This window comes from Nomascus leucogenys, chromosome 11, assembly GCF_006542625.1.
Source record: "Nomascus leucogenys isolate Asia chromosome 11, Asia_NLE_v1, whole genome shotgun sequence".
NCBI classification, from domain to species: domain Eukaryota; kingdom Metazoa; phylum Chordata; class Mammalia; order Primates; family Hylobatidae; genus Nomascus; species Nomascus leucogenys.
Window position 1 is genome coordinate 96,440,598 of NC_044391.1, and position 19,685 is coordinate 96,460,282.

Below are 19,685 nucleotides of genomic sequence, written 5' to 3' on the forward strand. Positions count from 1 at the left end.
TATTTGTGGGTTATAAAATTAGGACCTTTTCCAATCTTTGCAAAAGTTAACTATAAAATAGGCACTTAGGCCGGGTGCGGTGGCTCACATCTGTAATCCCAGCACTTTGGCAGGCCGAGGTGGGCGGATCACTTGAGGTCAGGAGCTCGAGACCAGCCTGGCCAAGATGGTGAAACCCCATTTCTACTAAAAATACGAAAATTAGCCGGGCGTGGTGGCACACGCCTGTAATCCCAGCTACTCAGGAAGCTGAGGCAGGACAATCACTTGAACTCGGGAGGCAGAGGTTGCAGTGAGCCAAGGTCGTGCCACTGCACTCCTGCCTGGGTGACAGAGTGAGACTTCCTCTCAAAAAGAATTAAATTAAATTAAATTAAATTAAAAAGCAGCCACTTAAATTGTGCAAAGTATATTAAGATTACCCATAAATAATCTTATAAAACGAGACTGATTAAATACTGGAAAAACTTCCAAAGATGGCTGTCCCTGTCTGTTTTTAGAAATTCTAGAATATCTAATGAATTATATAGTATTTCCTGATTCCTTTTAAAATTAATTAGGTATGTTTAGTATATGTTGCACACTAGCCATCCACCCTTCTCTTTAGATCACGTTAGCCCCTGGTAAGAAAACTTCCAAACAAAAAGTAAGACTCCCAGAACGTTACCACATATTAGTGATGGTTTTGTGACCTAAGAGACTAAGGAATTTGTCATTTTTAGACATTGATGGACTAATTCAATTCATTCCAGTAGGAGAGAAGATGTTGGACATTTTCATTTAACTTACAGCAAATTCTATGCTTTTTAAAAAATCTGCTCCAGAAATGCATCTGTCTAACAATCATCTTTATTTAAAAGAAACAAAGACAATTTTGTTGGTATTTTGTTAGGAAAATGAGTTTATCGTATTAAACTTCCAAGAAAATTATGTGAAGTAAGTATTATTCTTTATTATAAAAATGAGGACTGTGTAGGTCTCAAGGAATCTTTGTGACAGAGTTAAGATTAATTCGTTTAGTGGATCTGATTACCATAGACCCTGATTTCTGTTAATAGCCATGTTTATCATCTTAATGCGAAATTGGCTTTAAGCAATTTATTCAATCACACAAAGGTATGATGCATTGAACCGGCTACATTTGACATCAGATAAATAATGAGGTTTGAGAGCCTCACTTATGCTATAATATGTCATTCCAGGTACAGCCCTCTCTATCCCACAAAATAGTTTAAATTATTATTTTTTAATGTAGACAATATATTTGGAAAGATTTGAAAATCATATAATATACTTCCCATTTCTCATATCAAATGAGATAATTCTAGGTCCACAAAAACCTGAAGCTGTAGGTTATTTAATCTGTTATCTTGGGTTATTTATCTGACTGAAGGAAAGGAACTGATATTTTACTTTCAAGTATAACCTTTTCTAATAGAAGGGAAAATCAAAGATTAAAATAGTTGTAGAAAAAGTAAATATAATTATGGCAGTATAGCAATAACATATTAATGGCAATAATAACATGCAGATAAATTACAAATCAAGATAAAAGGAACAAAATCCGATTTATATTTAATCTTGAGTGTTTTTCATTGATGTACTAAATATTTAGTCCATTTAAAATCAAAGTTATGTAATTTTAGAGTCCTATTTAATGGTTTTAATATATGTTTCATTTCTAATTGCAAAACATTAGGTTTCATGGAAGCAACATTATTTATAATTTGCCTGTAGGTTTATGAATATATATGAACATGAATGCTTATTGTAGGTTGCAATATAAGTGTTTGATAGAATGCTGCAGTTATTTGTGTATTTATGTTCTCTTACAATTTATCTCCACACATATGCCTATAGACATGACAAATTGACCTTCCTTATTCACCAGATATTAATTTGGTAGCATATTTGCAAGTAACCAAGGTAATTTATCTTTCTATAAGTATTTCATTTTAAAGTGTTCTATTATAATAAAAATGTCTTATTCCAAACCAATGCCAAGGATTTTTCAATTGCTACTCTAGGTTACCTTCCATGTTAGAATCTTCCATTCTTCATTCATTTAGTAAAGATTATCAACAAAGTTTATATATTATACATTCTTAAATTTAATACTAGAAATTAAATACTTAAATACTTCAATTCTTTGATTTTAAGATAATAAAAAGGTAAAACTTGCAAAACTCAAATTGTTGTTTAAGGAAATAGAAAAAAAATTGACAATTTATTCTCTCTTTTCACCCTAATGTAAGAGTATTTCATAAAGAATATGTGTGTGCGTGTGTGTGTGTGCATGTGTGTGTGTGTGTGTGAAGAAATTATATTTTAACCACATTTTGTTTTGGATATACATCTATTATGGATAAATAGGTGTTTTTTATTATTTTCTCCTTTTTGCATTTTGGTTTATTCAAAGTAATTTACAAAAGAACATGCATTGCTTTTAGAGTTTTTAAATTTTTTAACAAATTACAATTGTTAAGTTTCTTAAATAATAGACATTTCTTTGTTTTTTTCAATGTTTTAAGTAAACTGTTTTTTTGATTAATGCAGTTAAGTAGAAATGTTTCACAAAATATGAATAATAGCATATAATTTTGTATTAATCTGTTCTCATACTGCTAATAAAGAAAAGACTGGGTAATTTATTTATAAAAGGGGTTTAATTGACTCACAGTTCCATGTGGCTGGGGAGGCCTCACAATCAAGGCAGATGGCGAAGGGGAAGCAAGACACGTCTTTGTGGCAGCAGGCAAGAAGGTGTGTGCAGGGGAACTGCCCTTTCATAAAACAGTGAGATCTCACGAGACTTATTCATTATCATGAGAACAGCACGGGAAAACCCCACGTCCGTAGTATAATTACCTCCCAAGGGCTTCCTCCCATGACACGTGGGGATTATTACAATTCAAGGGGAGATTTGAACAAACCATATCACGTTACAACAAAAAACTACCTGACAGTAAAATAAATATATATTACATAGACAGTCCTTTAAATTTCAAACTTCAATGTCAGTCGACTATTCAGCAGCTAAATAGTCAAATTTCAAAACATTAGTGAGCTATGTGAACTTCTTTATTTTGTTTTAACGTGCCCCAGTTTGCCTCTTCCTTTTAGGATAGCCAGCCTATCAAAATTAACCAGTGAGAAAAGGGAACCTAGTGCTCAATGGCTTGGACTCTGGAATCAGTCATTTTGGGTCTTTAATCATTTCTCCACCTATGACCTTAAGAAAATTACTTCACCTACAAGTTCATTTATTCCTTTGTAAAATTAATATAACAATATTTTCCGGCCGGGTGAGGTGGCTCACGCCTGTAATCCTGGCACTCTGGGAGGCCGAGGCAGGCGGATCATGAGGTCAGGAGATCGAGACCATCCTGGCTAACACGGTGAAACCCCGTTTCTACTAAAAGTACAAAAAATTAGCCAGGCGTGGTGGTGGGCGCCTGTAGTCCCAGCTACTCTGGGGGCTGAGGCAGGAGAATGGCCTGAACCCGGGAGGCAGAGCTTGCAGTGAGCCGAGATTGCGCCACTGTACTCCAGCCTGGGCTACAGAGCAAGACTCCATCTCAAAAAAAAAAAAAAAAAAAAAAAAAAAAATATTTTCCACAAAGTGTTCAGTAAGTGAATTGAAGGTGAGCTACCTCTTCAAGATAACAGAAGCCCTTTGTCTCAAGCAAGGGTAGGTGAACTGGGCCCATATTTTTTACATATTTAGAGTTATATTTTCATTTTATTGACATAGTTATTCTTTTCCTGCTCCTGAAGATACTTTACAAAAAGGCATTATTCCCTTAATTGAGAAAAAAACTTGTCAGGAAGACAAATACTACAAAGTAAACCCTCATGAACTGTGAGAGGTATAACGTGAAACACCAGCTATTTCTGACTCATTATTTCACCTTATTATCTCAATTGTTCTTCAGTGCTCATGTACTTTTTACTGACTAAAGTTACCTCTGCATTTTTGGTGGCAGTAAAGATATGTTGGCACTGTAGAAGTTTTTCTAGTATCATAAGATAGCCAGAGTACAATGGGAGGTAGAAATAAAATGTGAAAATCAAAGGCCAATTCCAATTTTATTTAAATAGATATTTGCCCATTAAAGACATACAAAAAGTAAACCCAGACAATTTCTAAAAGCGTCCATCCTAATAGCTTGATAAAGAATATATATTCATATAGAATAAGTGACTTTCTTAATGTTTTTAGGATGATCTTAAGATTCTTAAAAATTAATACTGTTTTTTCTTATATATTTTCAGAAAACTAAACTCTCACATGGCCTTTTCATTTATGCACATCTGGACCATTTTCTGTAGTTGGGCAGGCCTTGCAGTTCATACCTTATGGGGCAACATTCACGACATAGACATCAGAAATTTGTGTATTTTTAACAACCATTTACGGGCAGATGGCAGTAAACTGTCTCCTTGTAACAAAATCACTATATTATGACACTTTTTAGCCAGATGGAAGTCAAGTGTCTTGAGGACACTTGTCTTATATGTACCTCTTGCCCATATGGTGTCTTTATGCATATTAGTAAGAGCTCAAAATTTAACCAATATAAAATTTTGACATTTTCTAACCCTAAAATGCAAAGATCAAATAAGGTAATGCATGAAAATTCAAAGTACTATCTATACCCAGGCATCCAACAAAAAAAATTAGTACTCATTTTATTATTATTAATATAATAATTATAATAAGTTTAAGCTTTATAATAATGATAGTAAGAAAACTCCTAAAACTATTTCCTTTTCTAAAATTCATGACCGTAACCTTATTAACCACCAGAAGTTACACCACCATGGCACTTTCATGATATAAATCATTTTAATGTTTTTTCTTCAGTCATAAACAATAAATTTCTACAAAACTATATCCACATGAAAAAGCGGCCTATTTTTAATAAAAATTTTACCCTAATGAAGATATTAACATTTATTAAACAAATTTCTATAAGCTAAGTATACATGAGAACATCATGAAGTAAAAAAACAATTATGATAAAGTACTTTTCATCTATTATTTAAACAGAATTAATCAATCCATTTCCGAGTTTATTCAACTCCGAAGGTCGCCATTTCTCTTTGTGGTACAATTAAAAAATAATTCTTGCTCTAAAAAGGCTTTTGTCACTTTGCAAACTTTTTTTTTTTTTTTTTTTTTTTTTTGAGAGGAAGCCTCGCTCTGTTGCCACACTGGAGTGCAGCGCGTGATCTCAGCTCACTGCAACCTCCACCTCCCAGGTTCAAAGGATTCTCTTGCCTGCCTCAGCCTCCCAAGTAGCTGGGACTACAGGCATGTGCCACCGCGCCTGGCTAGTTTTTTGTATTTTTACTAGAGACTGGTTTTCACCATATTAGCCAGGATGGTCTCGATCTCCTGACCTTGTGATCTGCCCACCTAGGCCTCCCAAAGTGCTGGGATTACAGGTGTGGGCCACCACACCCAGCCTGCAAATGTATTTCTAATCCCATAGCTTTCAGCAGCTTATGGCAAGAAAGTAATTTTCACAAGTCATGTGAAAATCACTAAGCAGATGTGAAAACCTTTCAAATAATTGTAATTATACTACTACCTTTATAATTGTAGTAGATAGAAATAGAACTTCTGTAAATATATACATTCTTATTTTTTTGATTTTCTTTAAGATGAGATCCATTTCTTTCATTTTTAATAGTGCAATCAAACTAATTTGACTAATCCCATTATTCACCAACTCACTTCACCATACCAACTAATCCCATTCTCAATTCCAGAGGCAAAAAAATATGCTAACTATTAACAGCTGGACTTAATTCTAGTCAAGAGATGTTGTCAACATCCTTATGGCAACTCCTAGCAAAAACCACTGATAATTGAACAAAATGAAACTTACAATATGCTCATTCAGAGGCCAAGAGTATAGAAATATTGAAGCCAATGTATTTTAATATATTTATTAAATTGTCTGGGTTTAATTTTTGTATGTCTTTAATAGGCAAATATATGTTTAAATAAAATTGGAATTGGCCTTTGATTTTCACATTTTATTTCTAGCCCCATTGCACTCTGGCTATCTTATACTACTAGAAAAACTTCTACAGTGCCAACATATCTTTACTACCCATATATGGGTACCACATACCAAAATTTTTGTTTGTTAAGATTTTAGTTCTGTTGTGTCAACAAGTGCTCATGTTTTGACTAACGTATCTGATAACGAGCAATAAACTGTATCATGAGATTATCATAAATACTTAGTTCCTAATTTATTCATTTTTTTTCTTCCTGAAAGCTGCCAGGTAATGGTAATGCTGTGGATCTAAAAACCAATACAGGACAGCGAAGGATTGTGACCAATCTGTTAATGTAGTTCAATGGCCAAACATCCAGAGATACAAGTGTCTTCATCTGGTAGTCTTTTATTTTCCAGTATAACCTTCATCCAACAGCCAAATTTATCTTTTCTTAACATAAACCTTATTGTATCAAGCCATACTTAAAACTCTTCAATGGATTTTTCTATGAGTAGACCATTTGGTCTTTATTGATCATACAGACCAAAATGCTTAGAATTATTTATGAATCCTCAAATAATCTGAGATTGCATAATTCATCTTGTATAACTTCACTTCTTAGCTTCTAAAATATACCATTTACCCTCCTATCTCAGAACATTTATCATTCTAGTTTACTTGGATCTTTCTTCTATTCTTTTCCTACTCAAATTCTGTTCTAACTACAGATCACTTACTGTTACTTTCTTAGACAATGCTTCCTTGATCCCACAGAATATTTCAAGCCTCCTGCATAAATGCTGCATAGTCCCCTTTTCCTTAATAAATATCTCAGTTTATAAATTAATGCATTTGTGTAGTCTCACCTACTCAGGAGGCTGAGGCAGGAGAATGGAGTGAACCTGGGAGGCGGAGCTTGCAGTGAGCTGAGATTGTGCCACTGCACTCCAGCCTGGGCGACAAAGTGAAAAAAAAATTAATAATAATAATAGTAATAATTTAAAGCATTTGTGTGATATTATTTGGTATATGAATTCCCTACTACATGATAAATCCATAAAGGAAGAGGTGTTGTTCATTCTTCTCCACTATTATATCTTCAGCTCTTAGCACCATGCAGTCCTTGATACATAGTAGGTGTGTCTCAAAAATTATATGTTAAATGAGTTAATAACTTAATGGATGCATCTAGTTGCATCTAGTTAATATACCAGAGAGAAATGCCAAACCTAACATCTATTTTCCACTCTAAAACTGCTTCCTATTTGTTAACTGAGTAGCCGCGTCTAACCACGTTATTTGAAGTTCAAAAGAACAAGAGGAATCTTAGCCAGTGTTTGATTAGGCAAACACTCACCATAGTGATTTTAAAATTAGAAACTTTTCCATGGTGTGTCAGCTTTTTGGATGATTTGCAGCTCTTTATTTTTCCTTTTTTGCTTTTAAAGTGTTCCTTATAAAAAGTTCTTTTCTGGTGAGAAAGTGACTTTGGAGTCTACCAGTTGGCATACTTACGTGATATGATTTAAATGCATTCCTTTCCACAAACCTATTTTTAAGGTAGGTAGCATTATGTTCACTGTGCAGGTCTGTAAACTGAGGGAGGGCCTCAGTGGTTAATTATATTGCAATTGCACTGTTTAATAAGTGGCAGAACTTAGAGAGTTGGAATCCAGGACTTGAAAATGCATGCTTTTTCTTATTCCAAGTTGTAGTGATTCCATCTATGTATCCAGAGAAACTTATGAAATACTTACCTGTAGGACTATCGCATTACAATGCAACTTCCCTAAAAGTAGGATTATATTTTTGTTGTGCTATTTGGTGTAATAGGTCTACATTCTAGATGAGGTGAGTATACATTTTTTTTTCTCTTTCAAACGTTCACTTTGTGTATCCTTCATTTCAGAAGAGTTTATTTTCAAGCATGTGCAAATCTACCAGAGCAATTAGAGCTATATTTTGTTCAAAGAAGTAGATGGATCACCAGACTTACTCCCTACAAGTAATGCGCCTGACAGTGACAAGTCAGATGCAAAAGGAACTCTCAAACTTGGATTCATTTTATATGGGACCCTAGGGCAAGTGGATATTTAATCTAGACTAACTGGAGACATTTATCCTTATCATTGCCAAGGTACTTATTGAAATTACTAAAATATTCTAGCAACGGCTCTAGGAAAAGAAAACCCATCCTACCATCTGAAAGGATTTACTGCTCGTGATTCTGCCTGAAAGATAAGCCACCTTAGTGTGGATTTTAATGACAGTTTTCATTTTGGATTCACATGTATAGTGCTGATGCTTTTGGTTGAAAATATACCTTTAATTAAAAACATAAGAGTTTTTTTTTTTTTTTAAATCTCCATGCGGTCTGAAACACATAGTAAATCTGTAGCTTGAATTTTATTCTAGGCATAAAATCATATATTATGTCTCTTTAAAACCACATACTTTAATTCCTAGTTTAAACCATCTGGGCTTTTTTTATGGCAGTAGATATTACATACTATTTAATTTCTTCCTGAAATTTGAAGTGGGAGGAATGATCTAGAGTGATAATGTCAGGAAGGCTAGCATGATTTTTAAAAAATGGTTCTGAATTTTACAACAATCGCCGAATAAGATCCTTTGCATATTAGTGTGTGTGTGTGTGTGTGTGTGTGTGTATTATTAATAAAGATGTAAACTACAGGCTTCACTGAAGAAAAATATATGGCTATGGGAATTATTCACTGAATAGATAAGCACTTCGCTAGAATTTTAGAAGCAAAAATGCCATGCAAATTTATGTTAAGAAATTGTGTGAATAGGATTTTCTCTTTTCTTTCTTGATGGAATAAATAAACTGGAAAGTTGTCTTTTTCTTTCACTCCATTTTAAAAAAACAGTTTTAAATATACCCTTAGATTTAGAGAAGATCCTGGGAAACAGCACCCACATTCGTCTATTTATTTCTTGGTAGGCATCTGATCTTCCTGGAACTCAAAAGATAAGGAATTTCTGTTTCTTCTTGCCATTCTACTAGCTATCCAAGTTTCTATTCTTTCTAGTTCTTCAATTTTGTGTCGATTTCCTTTTCCTCAATCATTTCCTCCATTTACACCTTTGATTTAAATGTGTCCTAGTTTTTTAAAATAAAAAGTCTATTTGGAAAGACCAAGGTAAAGGCAGTTCGCTGCCCCTCCTTCCCTTACCAAAATCCATAAAACCATTAAAGATTTTATGAAGAAATTAATATACTCATAAAAAAGGTTTAATGTTGTTAGTTGGTGATTAACCTCCTCAACTGCATCATACATTCATAGTAAACTGTGTTTGGAAGAAATCCTATCGCACCCTGCTAGGAGATAATGAGAGAATTAGATTAGGCAGGTTGTTGCATCTCAGCAAAAGCTATTGGAGATGCTGCTTGGAGTACATATTGTTACCACTCAATAATTATGATCACTTGCTTCAGAATCTTCCTATGAGATGGAAAAATAACCTGTGTTTAAGAGACTCAAATTTTTCTTTCCTGTTCCTGATATGCTTAAATACATTCCGCCACATGAACACACAGTGTATAATCAAAGCTTAGCGAAGTACATAGGAGGCCCTTCATAAATGTTGGCTGAAACAATGAATAGATGTCTGTTCCCCACCAAACAGGGAGTTTTGAATCACTTTTGTTGACTTTTGTTTTTGACCATTTTTAATCTTTTTATCCTGATGCTACATCAGTGTATAGGTTTAAATGAAAACAAGAAATTTTAATCTGTTTTCTTTACATTGATGAAGAAAAATGTCTCTTCATTAGCTCTGGGAGCTCTGGGCCCACACCAACCCTCTTCCATTAGAATCTGCATTTTAATAAGTTCCCCAGGTCATTGATGTGCACATTAACATTTGAGATGCAGTAAATCTCAGTTTTGTTTTTCTTTAGAATTTATATAATACTAAAATAATTCAAACTTTAAATGTGTGTGTATATATATATATATATATATATATATATAATGGATTGGTAATTGTCACTTATTTTATTTAAATTAACTCAATATATTTAGTTATTTTTTAGAACTTCTTTTCTAAGACTATCTTCCGTCCATAATCCTAGCTTTATAAACCAATTTTAAATAATTTTACATGGTATATATTTTCGTGTTACTTTCCTTAGAAAATTCTTAAAACTTTTTATTGCAAGTTAAGGTTTAATTGCCTCTTATAGTAATATTTTTCATGTATAAGATTCTTAAAGTAAGCCATTAACTCTCTCACTTTTTCATATCATTTGTTTAGATAATAGGCTAAAACACCTTTGCAATGTGTATATTTTTATGTTTATCACTTTATCCAAATTTATTGATCAATTTGATAAACTTCACATTTTAAAAAATATTAAAACTGATTTTCAGTAAGACAGTATATATACATGCTCAAACTCTTTTGTGTATCTGTACCAGTGAGTTATTTTCAAGTTGAACACCTATATGCTTTAGAAGCCTCCAACATTATCAGACTTCATGTAAATACAATACATAATGTGTGTGATTAAATTTTTTTCTAGAATTTGAGTTTTCAAATTCCTTCAAGAAGGCTTCATTTATTCTTGTGAATATTTCAATATTGCTTATACAAAGTATCTTATGAATATTTCAATTTTGTTTATATAAAGAATATTTTTCTACTCTTCTTTCCCAAATATTTTCTATTTCATTTCCCATCTGGAATGCTCAATCTCTTCTCTGTCACTTAACAAAATACTTTATGAGTTATTTTAAGATTCACTTCTCAAGACTTCCGTAACTATTTAAGCTGACTTGGATCTTTTATTTAAAATTCAACTATTCTCATGTTTTGTTATTATTTCACACATATTATTTGCATCTCTACAAGATGAGTTAATATAGGGATCATGTTTTATACTTGATTAAGGAATGATTAGTTACCTAAAATTCCCCTTAAAATATTTTATGTTTGAATTATTTTATAATATAATAAATACTACCACATAGTAAAAATTTAATGTTTTACAAATGAATAAATAAATGAAATGACTGGAACAGTTTTTTTCTATACTTCACTAATTAGAAAGCCCTAAAACCTGACTTATGTTTCTACAATTAACCCAAATCAATATGTGATGATTACAGCATGAGTGGGGTTACTAGACAACTATCCTTTACTGTTCTGTTACTTGATAAAGCTGGTCAGAGAAAATTTTCAATTCTTTGTCTGCCTTAAAGAACACTTAAGAGACTACAGCTATATAGGTGTTTTGTATCACTGGAAAATCCTGTGACATCAGCTGCTTTTACAATTTTAAAACCGCAGTAACAGCCTTTAAATTTTCTTAAATGCCTTAAGGAGAAAGAGGAAGAGGGAGGGAGTAAAAAGAATATCATCTGAATAAAAATAAACTAACTTTGAAAACATGAAAAATCTTCTTCAAATTCTCACTTATCTACCTGTTGCCTGCCCTCCAACCCCTACCAAACTCTACCCTAGCTACCTTAAGGGTCACCAGATACATTAATGGTTTTTGTAAGGAAAGTTTGAGTAATGTTTATTACATTTATTCAACAACTCAGCAGCACTTAATGAAGAAGAACTTTCAGTAGATGGAGGAGGCAGGGATCATTCTGCAATCTTGTTTCCTTTAAGCTTCTGTCTCCATGTCCTTGGGTTTTACGAGTCAACTTTTTATTTTCATTTTTTTTAATCTACTTTCAAGCATGAAGTATACAGGTATTACATCTGTTTTGGTAACTACCTTCCTTTTTTATTTTTTTAAATCCTCTAATTATTTGGGACTTGTTCACTAGCAGAAATGCTCCTTGTTGGAAGTATTATAAACAGCAATGACAATGATCAATAACAAGACTTTTAACTTTGAAAAAATCAGGACCATATAGTATTATAGACACAATGTTTGTTCCAGCATTGATAATTATCTAAGGGAAATGATCTCAAATTGTTTCTAAAAATTGATAATACTCTTCTAAGTATTCAGATGTACTCAATATCTATGTGCATTAATATTTTAAGATTAAGTTTACAAAATACTGAAGACTACATGGTCACCTCTTTATCCCTTTCCTTCCATTTACTGAGTGACCAGGTAGGCAGGAAGCACAAAGAAGCATGGATCTCAAATCAAATGTGATTGACTGCATTTTGCATTTTCTACCTGCAGGATACCATTGTATTTGCTGTTACCCTTTAGACTACCTAAAATAATAGAATTTGTGAAATTAACAGTTTTTTCAATGTTCTTTACAAAATGTTTTTGTTCTATTAGGCGGGTCTGACATGCATTTGGCACTCATTTTATGGCAGTTTTCTTCCTTCTGTTGGGGAAACTAAACAATCCTACCAACATAAAGAGCCCTCTGTACCAATGTTAAGAAAAGAAAAAAATAATTTATCATTCTGTACACATTAACATAATTATCTGCAGTTAAGGCAGCATGAATTCAACACAAAGTTATGGTAAAGCCTCACATTCCATACAACAAAGCAGAAGTAAGAGTAGCTTTTCTTTTGTGCTCAAGGGATGAGGGTCTGCACCTGTGCGGCTTGTGAGAGACCCCTGAGCTAATTCCAGAAGTATGTTTTTATATATCCAGTGGTTATTTGGCCACCACATTGAAAATAGCTCTACATCATAAAATCTGGACATGAGTTTAATCACTAGAGAGCTTTATCCCTATACCAAACGTTCTAATCTTCCTCAAGGAAGGACTCAGATTCACTATGTCTCAAGGAAACCCATTAAAGAAAGAAGGGAGGACAAAAATGTTCTATTTGCTTTTTATAAACAGGAAAAAAATGATTTAAATTTATTCTTGCATCCTCAAAACTTCACCAGTCCCCATTATCAAAATCTCATGTCTTTCCTGAAATCAAATGGGTTTCTTCCCAACAATATTAGTGTAGTTTGAAGAAGAAACACAGTTATAAGTAAATGGAAGTGGAATGCCCTGGAAATGGAAAAGAAAATGGCAAAGGATAATTTTTTTCCTTTACACTATGTTTTTTTTTTTGTCTTGCTTTAAAGGTGCTTTTGTGCTGGTGTGCACATGTGTGTTACAGAATATAGGTATAAGGATGGCTTAGGCTGCCTTTCTTGGTCCTCCTTCTAGAAGTTTGATACTGACAAAAGATGCTATAATAAAACATTCATCACCAGGAAACCAAATATTTGGGGTACCTTGAAATATTTCATTTTCTTATACTATTATATTCTGATTATATTCTGTCTTCCATTTGGAAAAGGAAAATAAGTCTCATATTTCTTAAATGCAAGACTTAATGTATGGCTTAGAAGAAGCCAGGATTATTTGTTTGGAGGCCTGATTAAAAAAAAAACGACTGAACTCTTAGTTAGCTTATCAATCCGGCAATTTGTTTTCTTTGTCTCTTAAAATTTCTACAGAATTCACATTCATTTGGCAGTGCCTATTCTTGTAAGGTGAAAAAAAATCAGATTATTCCATCTTACAGAATTAATAGTGTTTCTTAACAGATAGGAAAAGAAATTAAAATAATAATTAAATTACATAACTAAATTAAAATAATAACAGCACCTGTTTTTGTAAGTATGACTGGGGACTAACTCAGTTGTCATTGTATTTGAGAACAAAGGTATTCTCGTACATTTGGTCTCTGGTCTTAGATGGGTGAATAATCTAAAAAAGACCAGGCTGAAGATGCAGGATCTTCAGTCCTGGCTGCCAGTCTAACTCCAAGATTGTAACACAAAGCTCCCAGTGTTGTTGCTGGCAGTGCATCAAAAGACAAAGTATATCCTTAAAACCATGGTGTAAAGGTAACTCCATTAACTCCAGTTTCTATGGGATACTTTGCCTCCCATATTATGTCCACATTTATGGATAATTACAGATGCCAAAACAGTCTCTTCATTATTAGAAATATTACTGTTTTCTAGATTTTTGATTCTTATTTTTTTCTAGAAAATAAGAAAAACAAAGTGCATTAACACAGGTTCTGAGAGAAGGCAAAAGTAATATTTGAAAATCCTATTAAACTTTTTAGTTACTCACTAGTCAATAGGAGAATTTTCCCCAGAAAGATTGGTTACTTGTTTTTTAAAAAGGTATGGCACCTGCTGTACCACATGTTACAGTAGGTACGTTGTACAGAATACTTCATAATAGAAAAATCTCACCTTCTTAGTCTATTTTTAAATGTCAGTATCAGTACTTCCAAATTTTTTTAAAGTAAAAAAAAAATACTGTGATATTGTTGATTATTTTCTCATTTTTAAATAAGAAACCTTTAAGTGGTTATTTATAAGGAACACTTTGAGACCTTCAAAGATAAAGAAGTAGTATACATTAATTTGTATTTTACCTGACAGTGTGACTCATTCATGTGGTAGTTTTTGATAGGAAATTAACTAAGAAAAGAAATAATAATGTAATTTTCATTTAACTACTTGTGCTTTGTCCTCAACTTTGTTTTTCTTTTATTTTTAAGATTGGCATTTGCATAAGCTGTATAAGCATTACATTTAAAGCAGTTATATTCCAGTGTCATATTTATAAACCATGCTATCTATATTTTAAATATCATTCATTGTTTATGCATTTAAAATGCAAAGCATTAACACGTTATATGTATATAATGAAAAATACCTATTTAGTGTATTAAATCACTAATATATATTAACCACTCCAGTTAGTTCTACCCTCAAAGATAGTAAATTTGATTGAGAAAATAAGTGCTATGTATTCATAAAATATATTATCCAGAATATAGTATGTCAAAGTGAAGTAAAGGTTAAAAGTGCGTATTTTATTTGTAATTTTACATTTTTCAAAATATGCTGCAGAAACTTGTTCAAAAGAGTGTTGAATATTTATTCAGAAAGAGAATACAAGCTGAGGTTACAGGAAAACAAGTATGTTTACGAAAGATAATTGCAAAATGCACTTTATCTGTTGAGATTAGAAGAAAATAATTTTATTATAAGCAATTTAGTTATACAGGTTGCCATATTAAATGGTGTAAACATTACTCTTGAATGGTGGAAAATGCTATGGCAGTAAGACAGATTTATTCAGACCAGAGGGAAAATAAAGCCTGGTGTCACCTTTCTCTGATTAGCAATGGCAAAAGGAGGAGGAGGAGGCTGGCAAGGAGACTTACTATGCGTCCTCTTCCTGAGCCTTGATGGGCCACGATGGGCAGAAAGCTGTAACTTCAAGGTTGTAGTGTGAACCAGGGTATTAGCATAGGCACCTGTTTAAGGCCTTGACATTTACCCAGAAAGTGAGAAAGGATTTTACAGCAGACACTCAGCAGACCTGGAGCTTTAAAAACTTTCAAATTTCCAAGATCCAAAATAATGCTTTCCAACAATGTTTACTAAATTCGTTATTTCCGCAGTGTTTGTAGAACTACCTCTATAATACCTATGGATCTACTTCTGGAGGGTCTATTTTATTCTGTTGTTTGATTGTTTCTGTAATAAGGCCATACCTTTTATTTTTATGACTTTTTAATATCTGTTTTATATTTGATAATGCCAGTCTTATTTCTCCAAATTGTTTGTCTGTACTTTTAGAAACATTTGAAAATTAATTTTAAAATTTATTGCATATAAAATTACCATATTAACAATGTTATCTAGGCTGGATGCGGTAACTCATGCCTGTAATTGCAGCCCTTTGGGAGGCCACAGTGGGAGGATGGCTTGAGGAGCTTGAGACCAGCCCGGGCAACCTAGTGAGACTCTATCTCTACAAAAACAAATCAGTAGGGCATGGTGGTCTGTGCCTGTAGGAGGAGGGTGTGGTGGGGATGGAGGGGTGTGGGGATGGGGCTGAGGTGCAGTAGGAAGAGCCCTTGAGGCCAGCAGGTTGAGGCTGCAGCGAGGTTGCACTACAGCCTGGGCAACAGACTGAGACTTAGTCTTAAACAAAACAACAACATTATCATCTTGTTCCATATGGTATCCTTATGTTTCTTCATTTCTTTTAGTAGTGTCAACTATTTCCCCATGAAAGTGCTATAAATTATTTTAAAATTAATTCAAAGAAGCTTTGTGGTTTGTTATAAATAGTACTTAATGTTCTCTTTAATTTTTATTGTAAAAAATTATGAATAAACATTTCACATATACAGCAATGTGCAAAAATGATATAATTAACATCCATTTACCCAGCAACAGGAAACATTTATCTACCCCCAAACAATGAAAATTGTAAACATTTTAAAAGTGCACACACCATGCACTTTATAAATACTTTTTAATATGTTAACTCAGTAACCCTCATAACAACCCATTGAAGGACGTCCAGTGAGCTTTACTTTAAAGGGAACTGAAACACAGAGAAGTTACATAACTTGCCCAGGTTACACAGATGATGACTGTGGGAGTTTGAATTCAAGCCCATGCTGTCTGACTCCAGAGTATGTGCTCTTACCCACGATGCTATGCTTTTTCCAAGTTTATTGTTACAGTGTTACAGATAGAGCTAAAAATTTATCCAGAAAGCCCTACAATATCTGGTATTGCAAGTCTCCGTCTTGTGAGTTGGAGAGGGAGGAAATGACAGATTCCTGAGAAATGGAATGGATACATTTGCCTTTGAATCTTCAGTGTCTAGAACACTGTGTAGAACAGAGTACATTCTTGGAAAATATGTGTTGAATCAACCTTTCTACGTCATTGCAAGTGAATTTTTTAAAAAGGAGTAACTTGCTCCATTTTCCTAAAATTTTCCCAAAAAATGCTACTGATATCTATTGATATTATTATACAGTTAACTCTCTAATTATTTATTTCAATATTAACGTTGCATGTTTATATTATCATATAACATCTTATGATACATCAGACAGAATTAAACAATTTTAATGTTTAATTCTTCAGGATTTAGACATGTCTATATGTTTTTTTGTTTTTCTTGAGACCAGAGTCTCGCTCCGTCTCCCAGGCTGGAGTGTAATGGCGTGATCTCAGCTCACTGCAACCTCTGCCTCCCAGGTTCAAGCGATTCTCCTCCCTCAGCTTCCCAAGTAGCTGGGATTACAGGTGACTGCCACCATGCCAGGACATGTCCACATGTTTTCTCCTTACACAAAGTTTAGGAAGAGAGTGAGATTTTTAGATTTAATCAACATTTTCATAACAGCTGTAGGAATTACACTTTCTGCTTAGATTTTGTTTTTTTCTCTCATCTACAATAATATCTTCACCTGTATTAGTCAGGGCTCTCCAGAGAAATAGTACTAGTAGGGTTAGAGTTTACACACACACACAGAGACTAGGGGAAAGGAGAGAGAGAGTGAGAGAGAGATTGATTTATCATAAGGAATTGGCCCATGCAATTATAGAGGCTGGTAAGTCCCAAGATCTGCAGAACAAGTTGGCAAGCTAGAGACCCAGGAGAGCCAAAGATGTAGTTCCAGTCCAAGTCCAAAGGCCTGAGAACCAGGATAACTAATGGGGTATGTCCAGTCCAAAGCTCATCAGACTTGAGGCCCCGGAAAAGCCAATCAAAGCTCAAATACAAAGACAGAAAAAATTTGATGTCCCAGTTTAAAAGTAGTCAAGCAGGAAGAATCCTCTCTTACTCGGGGATGGTAACATTTTTGTTCTATTCAGGCCTTCAATTGATTGGAAAAGGCCCACACACATTAACGAGAACAATATGCTTTACTCAGTTTCCCAATATAAATGTTAATTTCATGGGAAAGCATCCTCACAGACATACCCAGACTAATGTTTAATGAAATATCTAGGTACCCCTTAGCCCAGTCAAGCCGACACAAAGTATCCATCATAACACCTCAAATCAAGCATTTAAGGAACATCTGCATGATTCTTCAAGTAATCTATCAAAAATCTTGTCTATTTATCATTAGTCCAATTATCTAACCATCCTTTCCTCCATTGCTTTTCTTGCTGCTCCTTAGTCAAGGGTGTTTCTGTAGACTTACATCCAAGTGGTTACTCAGCCAACATACCTCAGTCTTCCTGAGCCAGTTGCTTAGAATCCATTCTGACTTGTCAGTTCCATGGGACGTGGTAGTTAAATACATTAATATTACCCCTGAATATAACCTAGATAATAGTCTGGTAGCATACTTGCATTATTGTGGGATGTTGAGTGGAATGCTGAGCTCTACGCTTGCCAAACTATATCAGCTACTTATGCTGTTCTCATCAAACATTTGAACTCTGGATGTCTTCCAAGAAGCTTTTTTCTACTATTTCATTTTGGTAAAACAGGCTACTTAGGAGGTCAAAAGAGACAAAACTGCTGATTTATGGGTCTTCCGAAAGCGATAAAGTAAGGAGAGCTGAAAAACCTGGTAAAACTTGATCTCTTTAGGGATTAATATATTTGTGACTTTTTCAAAATTGTGATTTAAGTAACTCTTTTGTATGGTTTATGTAAGAATTTGAGCTGTTATCTTAAATATTAAATATTAAATTTGTAATTTTTATGATGCAATAATTAGCAAAAAATTAACATTTTTGGCATGTCTTTCTTCATAAGTATCAATTACTATTTTAAAAATATAAACAGCTCTGTGAAATTTTAGATTTTAAGGATGAAGCAGACATTCTATTAAGGTTCACATGAGTATATATTACAGTAAAAATAAACTTAAATTTGGAGCATTACCACCATCTGATTTTAAGACTTCTGTAGAGCTACAGTGTAGTATTAGTGTAAGTACATAAATAGATGTCAATGGATAGAGTCCAGAAATTGGTATGCACTCATATGCTTTATTTTCAAAAGGTGCCAGAAAGAGAGAACCTTGACCCTGAAATAATATTATATTCAAAAATTAACAAAACAGATCTTAGACTTAAAAGGAAATACTAAAATTAAAAATATTCTAGCAGAAAACATGTGAAAAAAACCTTTATAACATTTATAAGATTTTCTTAGAACACATATAGCCTCCCTCCCCCAAAAAAGAAAAATAAAATAAAATTTTATAAGAATTTAAAATTTCTGCTCTTCAACTGACAACATTAAGAGGTAAAAAGAAGTTGGGATGTGATTGCTGCGCCTGTAGTCCCAGCTACGCAGAAGGCTAAGGCAGGAGGATCACTTCAGCCCAGGAGTTTGAATCCTGCCTGGGCATCATAGAGAGATCTTGTCTCAAAAAACAAACAAAAGAGCAAAATAAAATGAGAAGCCACAGACTGGGAGAAAATATTCTCAATATATAACTCTAACAAAGGACTTATATCCAGAATACAACTGTAAGAAGACAAAAAGCCAGTGAAAAGACTAAACAAACAGATTATACAGATGACAAATAAGTCTATGAAGAAATACTTAATATTATTAATTGTCAGGGAGATAGAAATAAAAAGCATAATCAGACATCACTATGAATCTATCAAATGACTAGCATTAAAAGGCTGTGTGATAAGAATGCGAGCAACTGGAACTCTAAAACATTGCTGCTGAAAGTAAAATAATACAACTTCTTTGTAAAACAGTTTGGCAATTTTAAAAATAAACCTACTGTATAACCTATAATTTCTAGTCCTAGGTTTTTATCCAAGAAAAATGAAAACATAGCAGCTTATTCATAAAAGCCCCATACTGAAAACAATCTAAATATCCATCAACAAGTGAATGAATAATTTGTAGATATTCATACAATGGAATGTGAATGAAAAT

General features: G+C 33.4%; 1 protein-coding gene across 1 annotated transcript in view; it reads left to right on the forward strand.

Moving 5' to 3' along the window:
• NAALADL2 (N-acetylated alpha-linked acidic dipeptidase like 2) overlaps nt 1-19,685 on the forward strand; it is a 948,145-nt gene that overhangs the window by 403,433 nt on the left and 525,027 nt on the right. The gene's annotated exons all lie outside the window — the stretch shown is intronic.